The sequence below is a fragment of the Malaclemys terrapin genome, chromosome 14 (genome assembly GCF_027887155.1).
Source record: "Malaclemys terrapin pileata isolate rMalTer1 chromosome 14, rMalTer1.hap1, whole genome shotgun sequence".
NCBI classification, from domain to species: domain Eukaryota; kingdom Metazoa; phylum Chordata; order Testudines; family Emydidae; genus Malaclemys; species Malaclemys terrapin.
In genome coordinates, this window is record NC_071518.1 from 24,382,380 (window position 1) to 24,398,121 (window position 15,742).

Here is a 15,742-nt window from a genome sequence, read left to right on the forward strand (position 1 = left end):
ATAAAAATTCCAGGGCCCAGCGAGAGGGGCCTTGGGCATAGGTGTAGATTGATTTCTATACATGGGGAGGAGGGGCAGGGTTGGGGTGACCAGATGTCCTGATTTTATAGGGACAGTCCCAATTTTGGGGTCTTTTTCTTATATTGGCTCCTATTACCCCAACCCAATTTTTAACATTTGCTGTCTGGTCACCTTAGGCAGGGTAGGGTTACCATACGTCCAGTTTTCCCCAGACACGTCCGGCTTTTTGGTCCTCAAATCCCCGTCCGGGATGAATTTCCAAAAAGCCGAACATGTCCGGGACAATAGGGAGGCATGGTAAGAGGACCCCGAGTGCGAGTGGCTGCAGCAAAACTTACAACTCCCGTGATCTGCTGGGGCATAGAGGCGGCGGGCAGTGTCGGAGCACACAGCCACCTCCTCCCTGGGCTCCAACTTTCCTGGCTCCCGCCGCTCTCCACTGCGGCGGGGGCCGAAGCAACTTCCCCAGCGCAGCAGTAACCAGAGCCCGGGGGGCAGGAGGGAGGAGGGGGATTGCGGGGTGCTCAGGGGAGGGGGCGGAGACTTTGGGGAGGGGGTTGGAATGGGGGTAGAGAAGGGGCAGAGTTGGGGCAGGGGCAGGGCCCCCGTGGAGTGTCCTCTTTTATTCCAGTGTTGAAATATGGTAACTCTAGGGCAGGGGCCAGTGGTCCAGGGAGGGAGTGCCACCTCCACCCCCTGACTCACCTCAGCAGGCCACCCACCTGTCTGGGTTGGGGGAGCAACCAAAAATTATAACTCAAAGTCGGGGGCTTAGCTCAAAAAGTTTGAAAACAGCTTAGGGGCCGGGGCTGAGTGCAGGCAGGGGGGGTAGCTCAGGTTACAGGGAAGAGGTTGCTAGGGGCTGTGTGCAGACAGGGGGTAGCTCCAGGAGCTGAGCCCAGGCCCCTCTTACCAGCAGCTTCTGCAGAAGCAAAGGAGGCTGGGACTCAGGAGCTGAGGACCAGCATCAACCCGGGGCACCAGCAGGAGAGGAGGGAATGCTGCGGCTGCCTGCTCTATGGCACTAGAGAGAGCAGCAGCTGCCCCACGCTGCCCCGTGTAACGGCAGAAACAGCAGCAGGCACATTTCCCCACCAATAGCAGTTACCTACTGAGCCTGCTCAGTTCTGGTGAGAGTGCTCAGTAGAACCTAGAGAGGAAATTCTGCCAGGGAACTGTTTGTGCCACTACACCAGCAGGGATCGGAGCTTCAGTCCTGCACCTCCCGGGCACCCGAGATCGGGGCTTCAGCCCTGCCCCTCCCAGCTTCAGCCCCGTGAGGGCACTTGCAGGGATCAGGGCTTCAGCCCTGCGCCTCTCAACTAGAGTCCCGCTGGGGGCGCTAGGGCTCAGGATCTGGGTTTCAGCTGCAGGGCCCCACAGCCTCCTTGAAAGGGCTCGCGGCCCTCCAGTTGAGATCCGCTGCTTTATTGGACCAACTTCTGTTGGTGAGACAGACAAGCTTTTGAGCTACACAGAGCACTTGTGTAGGACCCATGGATCTTGAAAGGTATGTTCTGGTGGGGTATTGATCATTGTAGCAGTGGAGATGGGGACCACAACCCTCCCCCTCCCTTCTAGCCTTCAAACAAGCTCACAACCTCTCCAAGCTCATCCTCAGAGCCAAACTTCCCACAGACCAGGACTCACCAACTCAAAGCGGCACCACATTCTGCCAGAACAACAGATGCAAAACCTGCACACGCATCTCCATTGCTACAATGATCAATACTCCCCACAACACACATTTCAAGATCCATGGGTCCTACACATGCCTATCAAAATATCCACCGAAATCAGATCTTCAGCAAATCCAAGACAATTGAGAGACATGGATAAAATTTATACTAAGAGCCCTGATCATGAGGCTCTTGTAGGGAAATTACGCTGTTAGATTACTGACAAAAATGAGTAAATCATGGTGAAATTCACACCTGTGCAGAGGTCCCATGTACCCTACAAATCCCATTTACGCCCAATGCTGAGATTGTTACAGGGATTTAAGGGATGCACGGGCATTGTGCTGGTCCTCTGCACTGGGGTGAATTTCACCCTCGGTGCAGAAATGTCAGACTCATAAGACAACACATTCCTGTCAATAAAATGTTCATGCTTCTTTCTATGATATCCAGGCAGCAGAGTTTTGCACAAGATGTAATCAGTCTGCTTGGCAGATTAACAAGCAAAGCATTCCAGTATTTTAGTCTGGAAGAGAAGAAAACATACGGATTTATCAGAATCAGCCAACAGCTAGACAACCTCAGTCTAGCCTTTCTTTTTTAGGTGAAAGTGGGAAGCGTTTATAATGTGCAGAACATAATGTTCCAAGAGCAATCTGAATAAAAAAATCCAGAGATTTTTACTGATGGTTCCAATCTAAATGTACAGCTGATTGAACAGTTTTGTTATTGCTACAAAAGACCCTCATGGTTAGGGTTTCTCATATAAGTTTTAGCCAGATATCTAAGTTGTTCCAATTTTTACAGCCCATCTCTGACTTCGCTAGGTTTCAGCATTCTTCTTTCAAATATTTTAATGGGTAGTCTTCTTCTTTCCTATATTATGTTACTTTCTACCTGCCACAAAAAAAAAAATCATTTGATACACAAAGGAATTAATGCATTTTGTTGGTTGAATCAAATTCATCCTCAAAATAGGGCTTTAGTGGAATTTAACTTGTGCATAAACCTTGAGTTGGCTTCCATGCTCAGGAGTGAATTTCACCCCAAACTCAAAAGCCCTGTATGCCCCTTCTTGATGTGGGCTCCATGTAGAACCTTGGAAAGATCATTTGGGGGCAGATTCTTTGATTGTTCCAGAGGACTGGTCAAGAGTCTAGAGTGAATATCTCCGACATTAACAAAGGTTAAATTCAAAACAAGGTGGAGATAGACAGGCAGAGTCCAGTTACCAAACCCCATGGATAAAAGGAGGAGACTAGCGCTAGTTATAGCAAGAGACCTTTTGGACAGGTAGAAACAAAAAGTGGAGAAAAAGGTACCTGAGATAAGAACATAAGAACGGCCATACTGGGTCATACCAAAGGTCCATCCAGCTCAGTATCCTGTCTTCCAACAGTGGTCAATGCCAGGTGTTTCAGAAGGAATGAACAGAACAAGTAATTATCCAAGTGATCCATCCCCCGTTGCCCATTTCCAGCTACTGGCAAACAGAGGCTACGGACACCATCCCTGCTCATCCTGGCTAATAGCCATTGAAGGACCTATCCTCCATGAATTTATCTAGTTCTTTTTTGAACCCTGGTATAGTCTCTAGCAAAGAGTTCCACAGATTGACTGTGTGAAGAAATATTTCCTTTTGTTTGTTTTAACCTGCTGCCTATTAATTTCATTTGGTGACCCCTAGTTCTTGTGTTATGAGAAGGAGTAAATATCACTTCCTTTTTTACTTTCTCCAGACCAGTCATGATTTTATAGACCTCCATCGTATCCCCCCTTAGTCGTCTCTTTTCCAAGCTGAAAAGCCCCAGTTTTATTACAGTGGGAAAATGTGCTAGCCAACCAAGAAAAATACTTTCAGATAGTATCATATGCAGCACTAAAGGTAACAAAAATAAGGGTATCAATGTCCAGTGGAGCAAACCATTGATCACACAGAAAATTGGTACCTCAGCACAGTTTAATACTGGATAGGACAGTTTTGCTTACAAAATAGTTTTGTAACTGTGCTACAGCTGTGTTTGTAGGACTGTTTTCCAAATCAGCGTAGCATTTTGCTAATGTGGGCTGGGTTCTAGAAGAGTTACTTCTGGAAATGAAGGCATCTCAAGTCAGTTACATACAAAGTAAATAACAATGGGCCCAAAACAAACCTCTGGAGCAACAACCGAGTTTAGGTGAGTGGAGCTATTTTTAGGTTAATGGAGATATAATATGACTTACACTACACTATTTTGCCAGTGCCTCCTTAAATAACAATTTAAGATTATTTGCAGACTGGGGCCCAAATTTCCCTTTCCTTGCACTCTGCGTCATCCTTTACATTAATGCAAAATGAGTGTAATAGGTGTGAAATGCTTCCAGATCAAAAAGGTAGCATTAGGGGGAAAGCGGTACATATAATATACTTAGACTTCAGCAAGGCTTTTGACGCTGTCCCACATGACATTCTGATAAGTAAGCTGGAGAAATGTGGGCTTGACAGAACTACCTTTAAGTGGATACATAATTGGTTAAACAACTGCAAACAAAGAGTAAGTGTTAATGGAATGATGTCAGATTGGAGGGAGGTCTCAAGTGGGGTTCCACAGGGATCTGTCCTGGGTCCAGTGTTGTTTAACATCTTTATTGCAGAGGACACAAAGCTGGATGGGGGGGAGGGTGCCAAGACTTTGGAAGATAAAGCTAAAATTCAATGGGATCGTGATAAATTGGAGAACTGGGCTATGGACAACAAAATGAAATTTAACAAAGACAAATGTAAGGTGCTACACTTATGGAAGAAAAACCAATGCACAAATACAGAATGGGGGAAAACTGCCTGGCAGCAGCACTGCTGAGAAGGATCTGGGAGTTGTGGTGGCTCACAACCTGAACATGAGTCAGCACTGCAATGTTGTTGCAAAAAAAGCAAATGCGGTTTTAGGTTGCATTAACAGAGGCATAGCATGCAAGACATGGGAGGTAATAGTACTGCTCTACTTGGCTCTGGTTTGCCCTCAGTTGGATTTTGGTCATCTATGTATAGAAAGGATGGAAAGGCTCCAAAGGCGAGTAACAAAGATGAACAAAGGGATGCAATGCAAGCCATATGAGCAAAGGCTGAAGGAACTGGGCATGTTTGGCTTGGAAAAGAGGAGGTAGTTGCTGTGCTGCATGGAGCAGCAACCCAGAGCAGCCGGCGTGAGAAGCAGCTGGTCCCACCCTCTCTGCTCCCCGCCCAGGCCCAGCTGCCAGGAATAGGAACCGAGCATGCCGGGGGGCAACCGCAGCAGGAGGACAGAGCCCCTCTCCCGTCCCCCTGGCAGGACAATCTGGGGAGGCACTTTACCCCACACGCCTCCCCTACTAGGGATGTAAAAGTTTAACCGGCTAATGGATAAGCATCAGTCTTATCAGTTTTGGTTAACTATTAAACTCCGCTGCTGCCCTGCACCTGGGATCCTGGCAGCCAAGAAAGTATTCTTTCATTGAACTAGTGTTGTCTACATGTGGGATTAGGTCAGTACAGTTACATCGCTCAGGGGTATGGATTTTTCTATACTGATGTAAATTTATAGTATAGATCAGGCCTGGATATCTATATGTTTATAATAATTTATAATTAATGGAGATATCCTATCTCCTAGAACTGGAAGGGACCTTGAAAGGTCATCAAGTCCAGCCCCCTGCCTTCACTAGCAGGACCAAGTACTGATTTTGCCCCAGATTCCCAAGTGGCCCCCTTAAGGATTGAACTCACAACCCTGGGTTTAGCAGGCCAATGCTCAAACCACTGAGCTATCCCTCCCCCCTATATATGTGTTTTCTCAAACTCATTGTTTAATTGATATCACCAAGACCCTGGCCCCAATCCTACAAACACTTGCACACATGCTTAGCTTTAAGCTAGTAGTCCTCATAGTAGTCCTATTGAGTCCAATAATTGACCAACGCCACAATAAGAAAAAGACCAAAACTGCAATGCCTATTTATTGTAAATCTCTACCATAATCCTATAATAAAATAAATATAAATATTATGAGAACTAAATGTATCTGATTCTGATCCTGCAAAGACTTAAGCATGTGAATAATTTTACACACCCAGTCCTGATGTCAATGGGACTAATCAGATCTGCAATCACGCATATGTGCTTAAATTTTTGTAGTATTGGGGCCTTAGAAATTAACAATAAATACATCTTTTTAAAATAATGCCATTGTTGTAGTATAAAGAGGATACAGGAGTACTTTTTTACAATGAATAATTATTTATTTAAATATTTTCCAACATGACATCTTTAACAAGTGTAATGACACAACACAAATATCAAAATCTTATAATCAAAAACAATGGATCTTTTCAAATGGTTTTACAGAGTCAGGGATTTGTTTGGGGAAGGAGAGTTCGCTTTAATTTAAATGGCCACAAGGGGGCCACCTAGCATTTCTAATCGTAGTTCAAAAATGTATTTAGATACTAGTCTGTTTTTTCACATTCACTTTCAAAATGTCAGGTATTTGTGCAACAGCAGCACAACCTTGCCAGCAATGTACGTGTTCAGAACAGAATGAGGACCTGATTCATCACTGCGTTACATCACTTTTATGCTAAAGCAGATCCACTGAAATCAAGAGTTGCTCCAGTGTAAGACTGAAAGAAAACAACTGTTCAGGCTCTGAGTCTTTTCTACAGTATATCATCTGTAACCCTTTATACTACATTCTGTGCATATCCACCTTGATTTTAACTATGAAATTTTGCTCTCTCAATCAATTATAAAATTAAAATTAACATATTTAAGTCCTCAAAAGAAGACATATGAAACAGGAAGTCCAGGAGTGAAATCCCTGGTTCCACAGTCAATGGTAAAACTCCCATTGACTTCATTTGGACCAGGATTTCACTCCAAATTTCAGACACAGGCTACTTAACAGGGCAGTCTGCACTTGGACGATCAAATTGACTGAAGAAGCCTGCAGTATTGTTTAACCTACCTGGAAGAAGCAGCTCCATCTAGAGGTTGCAAAGCCCTAACCCTCCTTTTGAAACTGGCACCAGGCTGCATGGTCAAGTTCTCTCATATTTATATCAGGACCATCACTGAATGTGCCACAATAACCACAATTGTCCCTTTCTGTCTTAGAAGTAGGAGAGAGATGATGCATGGTAATTTAAATCTCAGAATCTTTTTGAGAGGAGAGTGGGGAAGAATTTGCATTTTAGACAGTTTACCTATATGAAAGGGTCAGGCAGGGATTTTTCAATAAATATTGGCAGATAATTCACATGTAACTTGAAAAATGCTACAGGAAGGAGTAGATGAGGCAAAGGAAACACAAGATGTGCTGGCAAAACTCCCCAGTCACTGTTCCCTTCGGGCTCCTGTCTGGGAAGTTGAGAGACACGGTTAACAAAGTGTATTTCAAATAGCTGCTTAAATGTATTTAAAATTGTTCAGCTGCCTTAGCTCTGTACATCTGAAATTCCACTTATGTGTTTCCATTAGGGCTTTTCCATGTTGGAGCTCTCAGAAGTGGTTAAATCCTGCTCCACCTCCAAAAAGCTGCGAGGTACTGTTCTGTGCTCTATGGTACGAAAATAGCCCCCAGCTATGCCATGTCATGCTCACAGTCAACAAACTATAACTATACGGGCCTTGTCTTTACTAGACAAAAGCCATTGCTAAAAATATTGGCCTTGACCTTGCAACACGCATGCAATGCCTTCTCTCTACACACTGCCCTTTCCCCGTTTGCCCACTGGCAGCTTCTTCCCCTCATAACCACTTTATGTCCCTGCACTAGTTTCCTTGCGTCCTGTATACAGACACATAGTGGGGTGGGATTTAAAACAAATAGGGCTAAATTCTGCCCTCAAATACACAAGTGACTTATACTGAAATCAACTGTGTGACTGTAAGGGCAGAATTTCACACTTTTGGCAAACATTTCTTCATAAGATCAGCCTTTAAAAGGAACTGTATTTGCAAATTATGAGTGTCTGAAGTGACAATAAATCTTAATTACTATTTGGGAGCTTGTCCATCCATTTATGACAACACAATTTCTGAGATGATGTGAGATTTGATACAATATTTCCCTTGTTTAAACAGTAAAGTGACATTTATTCACATAATTTCTTTACTATAAATCAACTGCATTGAAATGTTGTGTCAGACACTAGTCTCCTGTTTCACAAATAATAATGTCTCTCATGGGAAGGAAGCTTTACTGACTGAATGGGGTTTTTTAACTCAATCTCCACAGTACATACTGAGCAAAACTATATTCATGTGTTATATGCAGAGTGACAGGGGAGTGAAGTAAGGGACAGAGAGAAAACAAGGTAGGGGGCTTGGAGAATCAAATGAAGGTGGGAGTAGAAATGGACTGAAGGAGGAATACACAAATGGAGGAACATAGATGGAGAGGATCCTACAAAATAGATATGGGAAGTAGGATAGTATTGAGGAAGGATGAAAGTGGGAGAGGGGAATTCAACTGAGATGGGAAAGGTTTATTCACAAGCATGAGAAGAGATAACCAACATGAATCTGAAAAAAGAAAAAGTTTAGAAAGAGGAAAGAGCCCAGCTTGGACTAAGAAAAATTTCAGAAAATCCCCCTTTTTTTTTTAGGCTGTATTAAAGGAAAAACTAGTCTGCAGAAAAATACAGGATCTACAGCAGTAGCTCTCAATCTTTTTAGACTACTGTATCCCTTTCAGGAGTCTGATTTGCCTTGCAAACCCACAAGTTTCACCGCACTTAAAAACTACTTGGTTACAAAATCAGAAGTAAAAATAAAGTGTCACAGCACACTATTACTGAAACATTGCTTCCTTTCTCATTTTTACCATATAATTGTAATCAATTGGAATATAAATATTGTACTTACATTTCAGTGTATAGTATATAGAGCAGTATAAACAAGTCATTGTATGAAATTTTAGTTTGTACTGACTTCGCTCATGCTTTTTATGTAGCCTGTTGCAAACCTAGGCAAATATCTAGATGAGTTGATGTACCCCCTGGAAGACCTCCGCATACCCCCCAGGGATACACATACCCCTGGTTGAGAACCTTATCTAGAGTACTAAAGGGAAAGAGGGACCATATATAAAAGAAAAGGAAGCAAATGAACAAAAACACAAAGTATAGATAGAATGATTGTATTTTACATAATTGCTTACAAAAAGGTCACTATTACACATAAGCTCTAATCCTGCAGACTTTCGCCTGGGTATAACTTTATGCACTGTGAAGTCAATGGTACTTAGACTCCTAAATTATTTGATGCTTTTGAAAATTATACCCTGTAATAAGTTGCACTGAAATCAGTGGAGCTACTCAGAGTGCTCAGAATTCTGCAAATAATTAAGCCTTGGCAGGATTAGGGCTATAACACTAAAGCCAATATGTAAATTCAGAACATTTCAAATTCAAGATCTAGTGATTTCCCTGGAATTGCTTTGTTTTTAAAGTGTAGTTGGAAGCAGAATTTGTCCCATTATTTAAAAACACACACATTTTCCTAATATTCTCTAATTAATCATCTCTGACCCCTGGAATGAAGCTGATCTATGTCTGCGGGTGTCAGGTTTGCAGCCCTCATTGATCTGTTGCCAGTCTCGTTGCTTCAGTAATGTCAAACTCCCTCCAAAATATAAAGCCAGATCCACCACCCTGCGACAAGAATGGAGGTGAGAAGGCTGAACTCTCCGAAAGGAAAGCTAGGCCTCCAAGCCAGTGGAGGGTCAGTGGCACTAACAAGTCTAGATGGAGAAGCAGAGCTCTCTGAAAAGGAAGTCAGGGCCGGTAGGCAACAAATGGTGGGGGAAATGGGTCTACAGTTGATCTCTCTGCCACTCTGAGGTATCATGTCTGGTGCAGAGCTTCATTACAGACTAGGATCTTTACGGAAAGCTGGATCAAGTTTCAGTTGCACCTGTGCTGAGTTATGGGATGAATGATAGATTTGTGTGGAAACCATGTAAAACAGCATGACTTTTCACTTCAGATCAGACTAAACACAGCTATTTTGATAGCATTTCATTTTTATTTTTTAACCTGGAGCTCTTGGCAAAATTCAGCAGGTGCAAAACTCATGTGACATACCACCAGGAAAAAATGTAAACAAACCCCTGCCAACCAAAAGTGGTTACCCAGTTCTAGTCACTGCCTAGCACTACAGAAGCTTGTTTGTCTTCATGTGTGGGTATGTGAAGAGCTGAGAGTCCTTATCTGGTTTTCAGACATACCACTAAGGACACACACCTAATCTTCGATGTAAGAACTTCCACTCACCAATACATTAAAGCTTTCCAAAATGCTAACATGCCCAATGCCAAATTCTTCTAGGAACAAACCCTGCAGAATATAATCTGCTGAAACCTGTCTCCTAAACTGTCTATTAAGCTGACACCATAGTAAAAGATGATGAACTTAATTATGATGTGTTTCAGATGCTGGAAATACTAGTCATCCTAGTAGTTCACAGGCCTGTCAAATGTGTCACAATGCTCCCCTGCCATGGAGAAATCACCAAGCATGAGGCAAAAACTACTGCAAAAAACTACTACGGCTCACCTTGCAGACTTGGGACCATGTGCTCCTCAGAGGAGAAATATGTCCCTATAAAAGGGGGGAGGTATGCAGCCTCTAGACCTCAGAAAAGCCCAAAAGTTGACAGAGAACTAGTTCCCAAGCTTCCTGTTGACAAAGAATTAATGCCAGTAATAATCCCTCCCCATGGCTCCCTCAAGAGCAGTGTTGGCCCCTCTCTGAGGTTACACATTAACAGTTCACTTCCCTCCTGCTCCCTGTAAATGAGTGCAGGTGTACACTAGAAATGTAAGTTGACTTATGTTAGGTTGACTTATAGCCACTGCAGTAATTACTGTGGTGGTTCATGTCCACACTACCCTCCTTCTGTCAGTGGTGCACATCCTCCCTAAGAGCGCTTCCACTGACTTAAGAGGGGCAGTGTGCGGGACTGAGAGCGTGGGCTCTCAGTTCCACATGGAGCTCCCCTCTGGGAGCCTAGCTGCCCCCTAGGGTCTTGGCTCCCTGGTCCTCACTGCAGCCAGGGTCCTGGCTGTGAGCTCCATGCACAGAGTTCAGACAGCTCCCAGGAGCCTCTGTGCAACTGATGGGCTCCCCGCAGGGAGTGGGGAGCCAGAAGCCTACGGGCAGCTGCAGGCTGTGCCCATCCAGCTCCCTGCTCTGAGCTGGGCTGTGCCCGCCAAGCTCCACAGGTGAGGATCTGACCACAGAATTGCAAGCTGCCTCTAAAATAATCAAATGGTTCTCAAATGTTCCTACCTGAACAAACCAAACCAGTTTTGCTTAATTCTATCTATAATTCGAAGAGAATCCAGCAAACATTAATGCTTTTTTTCTGATATATTATTAGACAGCTCAGTGGAGAGCATATCCTATTTTGCATACAGCTGCCCTAACACAATGTCCTCTCTTTCTCCTTCCTTATGTGATGGGACCACCTTAAAGCATAAAAAAGGATTAAAAGACTGAATAGTTTTATCAACTAACAGCTTTTACTCCTAAGTGTAAAATAAGGCTTGGTGAGCTGAAGAACTCTATCTACAACAGGTATGTTTGAAGGGAAAGCCAAGACAAGCAGGAAGAGATGTAGTATCTATCCAGGGAGGAGAAGAAACAATACAAATGCAGGGATGACAAAGAAACAACTAAAGAGAGAATGACTTTGGGGCTGAAGCATGAGTGTTCTATTCCTGGCTCTGCCACCAACTTAATTTGTGACCGTGGGGCAAGTCATTTAACTGCTTCCTGCCTCAGTTTCCCCATCTCTAAAATGGGGATAATAAACTTACCTACTGCACAGGTGTCATTAATTTGTTTGCAAAGCACTTTAAGGTCTGTGAATAAAAGGTTTCATATAACTTCAGATTATGGTTAATTAATGTGTTAAACATAACCAACATTCCTCATGGCTGGCCTTTCATCTGTCTTTTGCAGCTGTACAAAACTTAAGTCATCATAAGCCCAAGTAAATTGAATTTAGTGAAGAAACACAATTAAACCCTTGTGAACCTGTATAATTTCATTCTCTCTAAAGGTCAAAGTCAATTATTTTTAATGAAACATTGTGGAGATTCACATTTGAGACTTCTCTAGACCAGTTTCCCCTCATCCAAGTGTGTGTGTACACACATACGTATATACCAAAGATGGAGTCATACTCATGGGCAGCACGTAATGGAGGCTGGGGGAGGCTAAGCCTCCCCAAACCTCATGCCACCAGGATGGGGGGTAGTGGTGGATTTGGGGGGCCCGGAAAAAAACTCCCCCAGCCATAGCCCTGGGGCTGGAGGAGCACCGGGAGCACAAAGATTTTCTGCTCTTGGGGCTGCAGCGGGGGGGAAAGAGAGGGGGGTAGCGAGCAGGGGGCATGGCTGCAGGGGAAGGGGTGGAATGGGGAAGAGGCTCCGGGCTCGGAGGTCCAGCCAGCGCCAAGAACTCTGTCAGAGTCCCTCCCACCCCCGTGGCCTAGGCTCATGCTAAGCATTCTTAAGCCTATGTCCTAGGCCAAGCTAAAATCTTACAGGTCTCAGTCTCGGACTGTAGGCCTTGCATTTCAGCCATGCTTTACTTATATACCTACTACACTCATCACTCTGAAATATTTATCAATCCTATACTTCTATAATCCTACAATTTAAATCCATTTAGCATACCTTGATTATATATAAAATAGCATATACATTGACCATAACATCACATCATATACAAGGATAAATGGATGAAAAAAATAAATGAATTGGTTAAAACTCCCACATCTTTACCGCACCCTAAATAGCTTAAAAGATTCTTACTCCTTTACCTGCTGGGTATTTAATTCCCACACATCACATACACAGCTGGTATTGCGAAATCCCTACATTCTCAAAAGTACAAGTTTCATTTTATCAACCTTTGTAGATTGCCCTCAAGGTAAATCAACCTGGGACAAGTTCCAGTCTTTGTGCTCCCAAAAGTTAACATAAGGATTCTGTTTCCAGTCACTTCTCCAGACATGTTTTGGATTCCTAACAGGCCCTGTCCTTTTCCCAGTGAAGACAGTGTGTAAGTAGAAGCAGAATCAAGCCCAATACATGGATTTTTCATTTAATGTATTCATTATTATACATATATTGGGCCAAATCCTCAGCCATGTTTTATCTCAGGTTAATGGGAACTCTTTAAATCAAGGATATACTGTACTAAGACTCAACAGTGAGGTACATAACTGCACAGGAATGAATGTCATGCAAAGGACCTGATCAAGGTCTACGCACCGCATAAGCCTTATTTTGAGATCTAAAGTGGGACTTATGCACAAGATCTATGAACCCCATAAGTGTTCTCAAAATACTACACCTCCCAACCACTATCACTAAGCTGGGGTAAAACCTCAGAAGGGTTATCTGGGGGCAGTCTCTGCTTCAGATGCTCCAGAGTCCTGGTCAGTAATCTAGGGGGGAATATACCCATGACATTACAAATGGCAACCGGATTGTCTTCAATGGAATTGTAGTAATATAATGAGAGCATACTTTTTGGTCTGTCTACGTTGAGAGAAGCAGTGTAACAGACAAAATGGCAGACAGGCGGATTTTCAAACAGATGTTACAATTTACATTGAATATACACCACACAGACCGATAGGAATAAGTAGACTTTGCGTAAACATTAAAGTTATAAGCACAGACCCAGCTTTCTAATTAACACCAGGGCCGACTCCAGGCACCAGCTTAACAAGCAGGTGCTTGGGGCAGCCACGGGAGAGGGGCGGCACCTGCGGCAATTCGGGGGCAGCAGGTCCCTCACTTCCTCTAGGAGCGAAGGACCTGCCGCTGAACTGCCGCCGCCAATCGCGGCTTTTTGCTGGAGCCGGCCCTGATTAACACCAAGGTTTACTTAACAGAGGTGTAACACTGTATCGCATATTGAGCACTGCGTTTCACCTTATTACATTTTGCCCCTTTCAGAATTTTCACTGCTATTGATGGGAGCAGCCGTTATTGCATCTGCTGCCACCATGGCTTCCTGTCCCTGTGGAGCTGCTGACCATACCTTCAAAAGAATACCAAAAATGGCTTGGTTTGCAATGATTAAAGACAAGGATGAAGTCATGATTACTGCAGATGCAGAACACAACAATTCATTAGACATCATTATGCGAGGAAGAAGGCGTGCTTGGAGAGAAAGAAAATTGCTTGCATTGATGATTTTGAATGATAATGGCACCTATTCACACACTGTAAACAAAACAAAATTAAATTTACTAATGATGCAGAAGAATGCAGCTGTTGGTGGTGGTGTGTGTTGCTTTGATAAATGTTTCCCTTTGTTTCAGTTAAAATTTTGGACATGCTGTTTAAAAATGATTCCTCCTATAATTGTGTGATAGCTCAAATGCTTTAGGTTCCTTTTCAAAAGTCAGCTGTGTGGTTATCTTGAGGACCAAAGTGGTGGAAATTGCAGTCCTGACTCCTAAACATAGCTGCTAAAGGCTGTCAGAAAAAAGATCAATTAGCACAAAGTGATTTCTAACAAACACTTGTCAAAACAGTGTATCACAGCATCTTTACAGACTGTAAATGATGAGATGGGTCTGAAGCATCTGAACTCTGTTGCTTGGATTGATAACGGTGTGTAACAGGTAATCAGTTCATTTTGGATATTGTGGGCCAGGCGGGAGATTATGCCAATTTACATCAAAAAAGGCTCTGCCCCTTGCTGAATGTATAGTTTTATGCCACTGCTGTGGATGAATTGGTTAAGAAAATCTACCAAAATCCTTATTTGCTCTATAAATCTGGTGATTAATTTGTGCATAATTTAAAAAGACATACTTGAAAACAGAAGAACAGGAGTACTTGTGGCACCTTAGAGACTAACAAATTTATTAGAGCATAAGCTTTCGTGGACTACAGCCCACTTCATGAAAAGCTTATGCTCTAATAAATTTGTTAGTCTCTAAGGTGCCACAAGTACTCCTGTTCTTCTTTTTGCGGATACAGACTAACACGGCTGTTACTCTGATACTTGAAAACGCACACGCACACACATTCAAACTAGAAATAAGATACACATTTTTAACAGTGAGGGCAATTAACCATTACAACAAACTACCAAGAGAAATGGTGGATTTTTCATCTATTGAAGTCTTCACATGAAAACTGAATTCCTATCTGGAAGTTATGCTTTAGTGAAACATAATTTATTGGGCTCAGCACAGGAGTAACTATATTACATTCTGTGGCCAGCATTATTCAGGAGGTCGGTTTAGATTGACCTAGGGTACGTCTACACTGAAAAAAAAAACAAAAAAACTCAGCAGCGAGTCTCAGAGCCTGGGTCAACTGACTTGGGCTTGAGAGAGACTCACTATGGGACTAAAAATAGCAGTATTGACTTTTCCACTAGCGTTGGAGCCCAGGCTCTCCGACTTTCCATGGGTATCAGAGCCTGGGCTCCAGCCTGAGCCCGAACGTCTACAATGCGATTTTTAGCCCTGTAGCTTAAGCCCTATGAACCTGAGTCAGTTGATTCAGGCTCTGAGCCTTGCTGCCATAGGGTCTTTATTTTTTATTTGGCTGTGTAGACATACTTTAAAAATCTATTAATTGATACAAAATTCAGATTAAACTTACTAACCTTCTAGATCAATGTATTTCATTTGCCACTGTACTTGCCATTCACCTAGGGCCCCAACTGTATGAACTGTTTTCCTCATCTTCATTGTTTAAATTACTATATATTTTATAAAAGCAAATAGACAATCTATTCAGTCACTGGATTTCTAGGACATTCTTGTACTTCTCATTCACTTTGTACTTTTAAAGCTTCCTCAAGGAAGCTGCTAATACCCAGAAATATCTGTCATTGCATGACTACATAGCTTTTAAAAATTTATTCCAGGCCCTTTATACCAAAGTAGCTGAAAAACTCACCATCCAAAAACTTATTCTTCAGTAATTTCAAAAATATCTTTAATTCTAAAATCAAGTGTCTTTGTAACATTTCCTATTCCT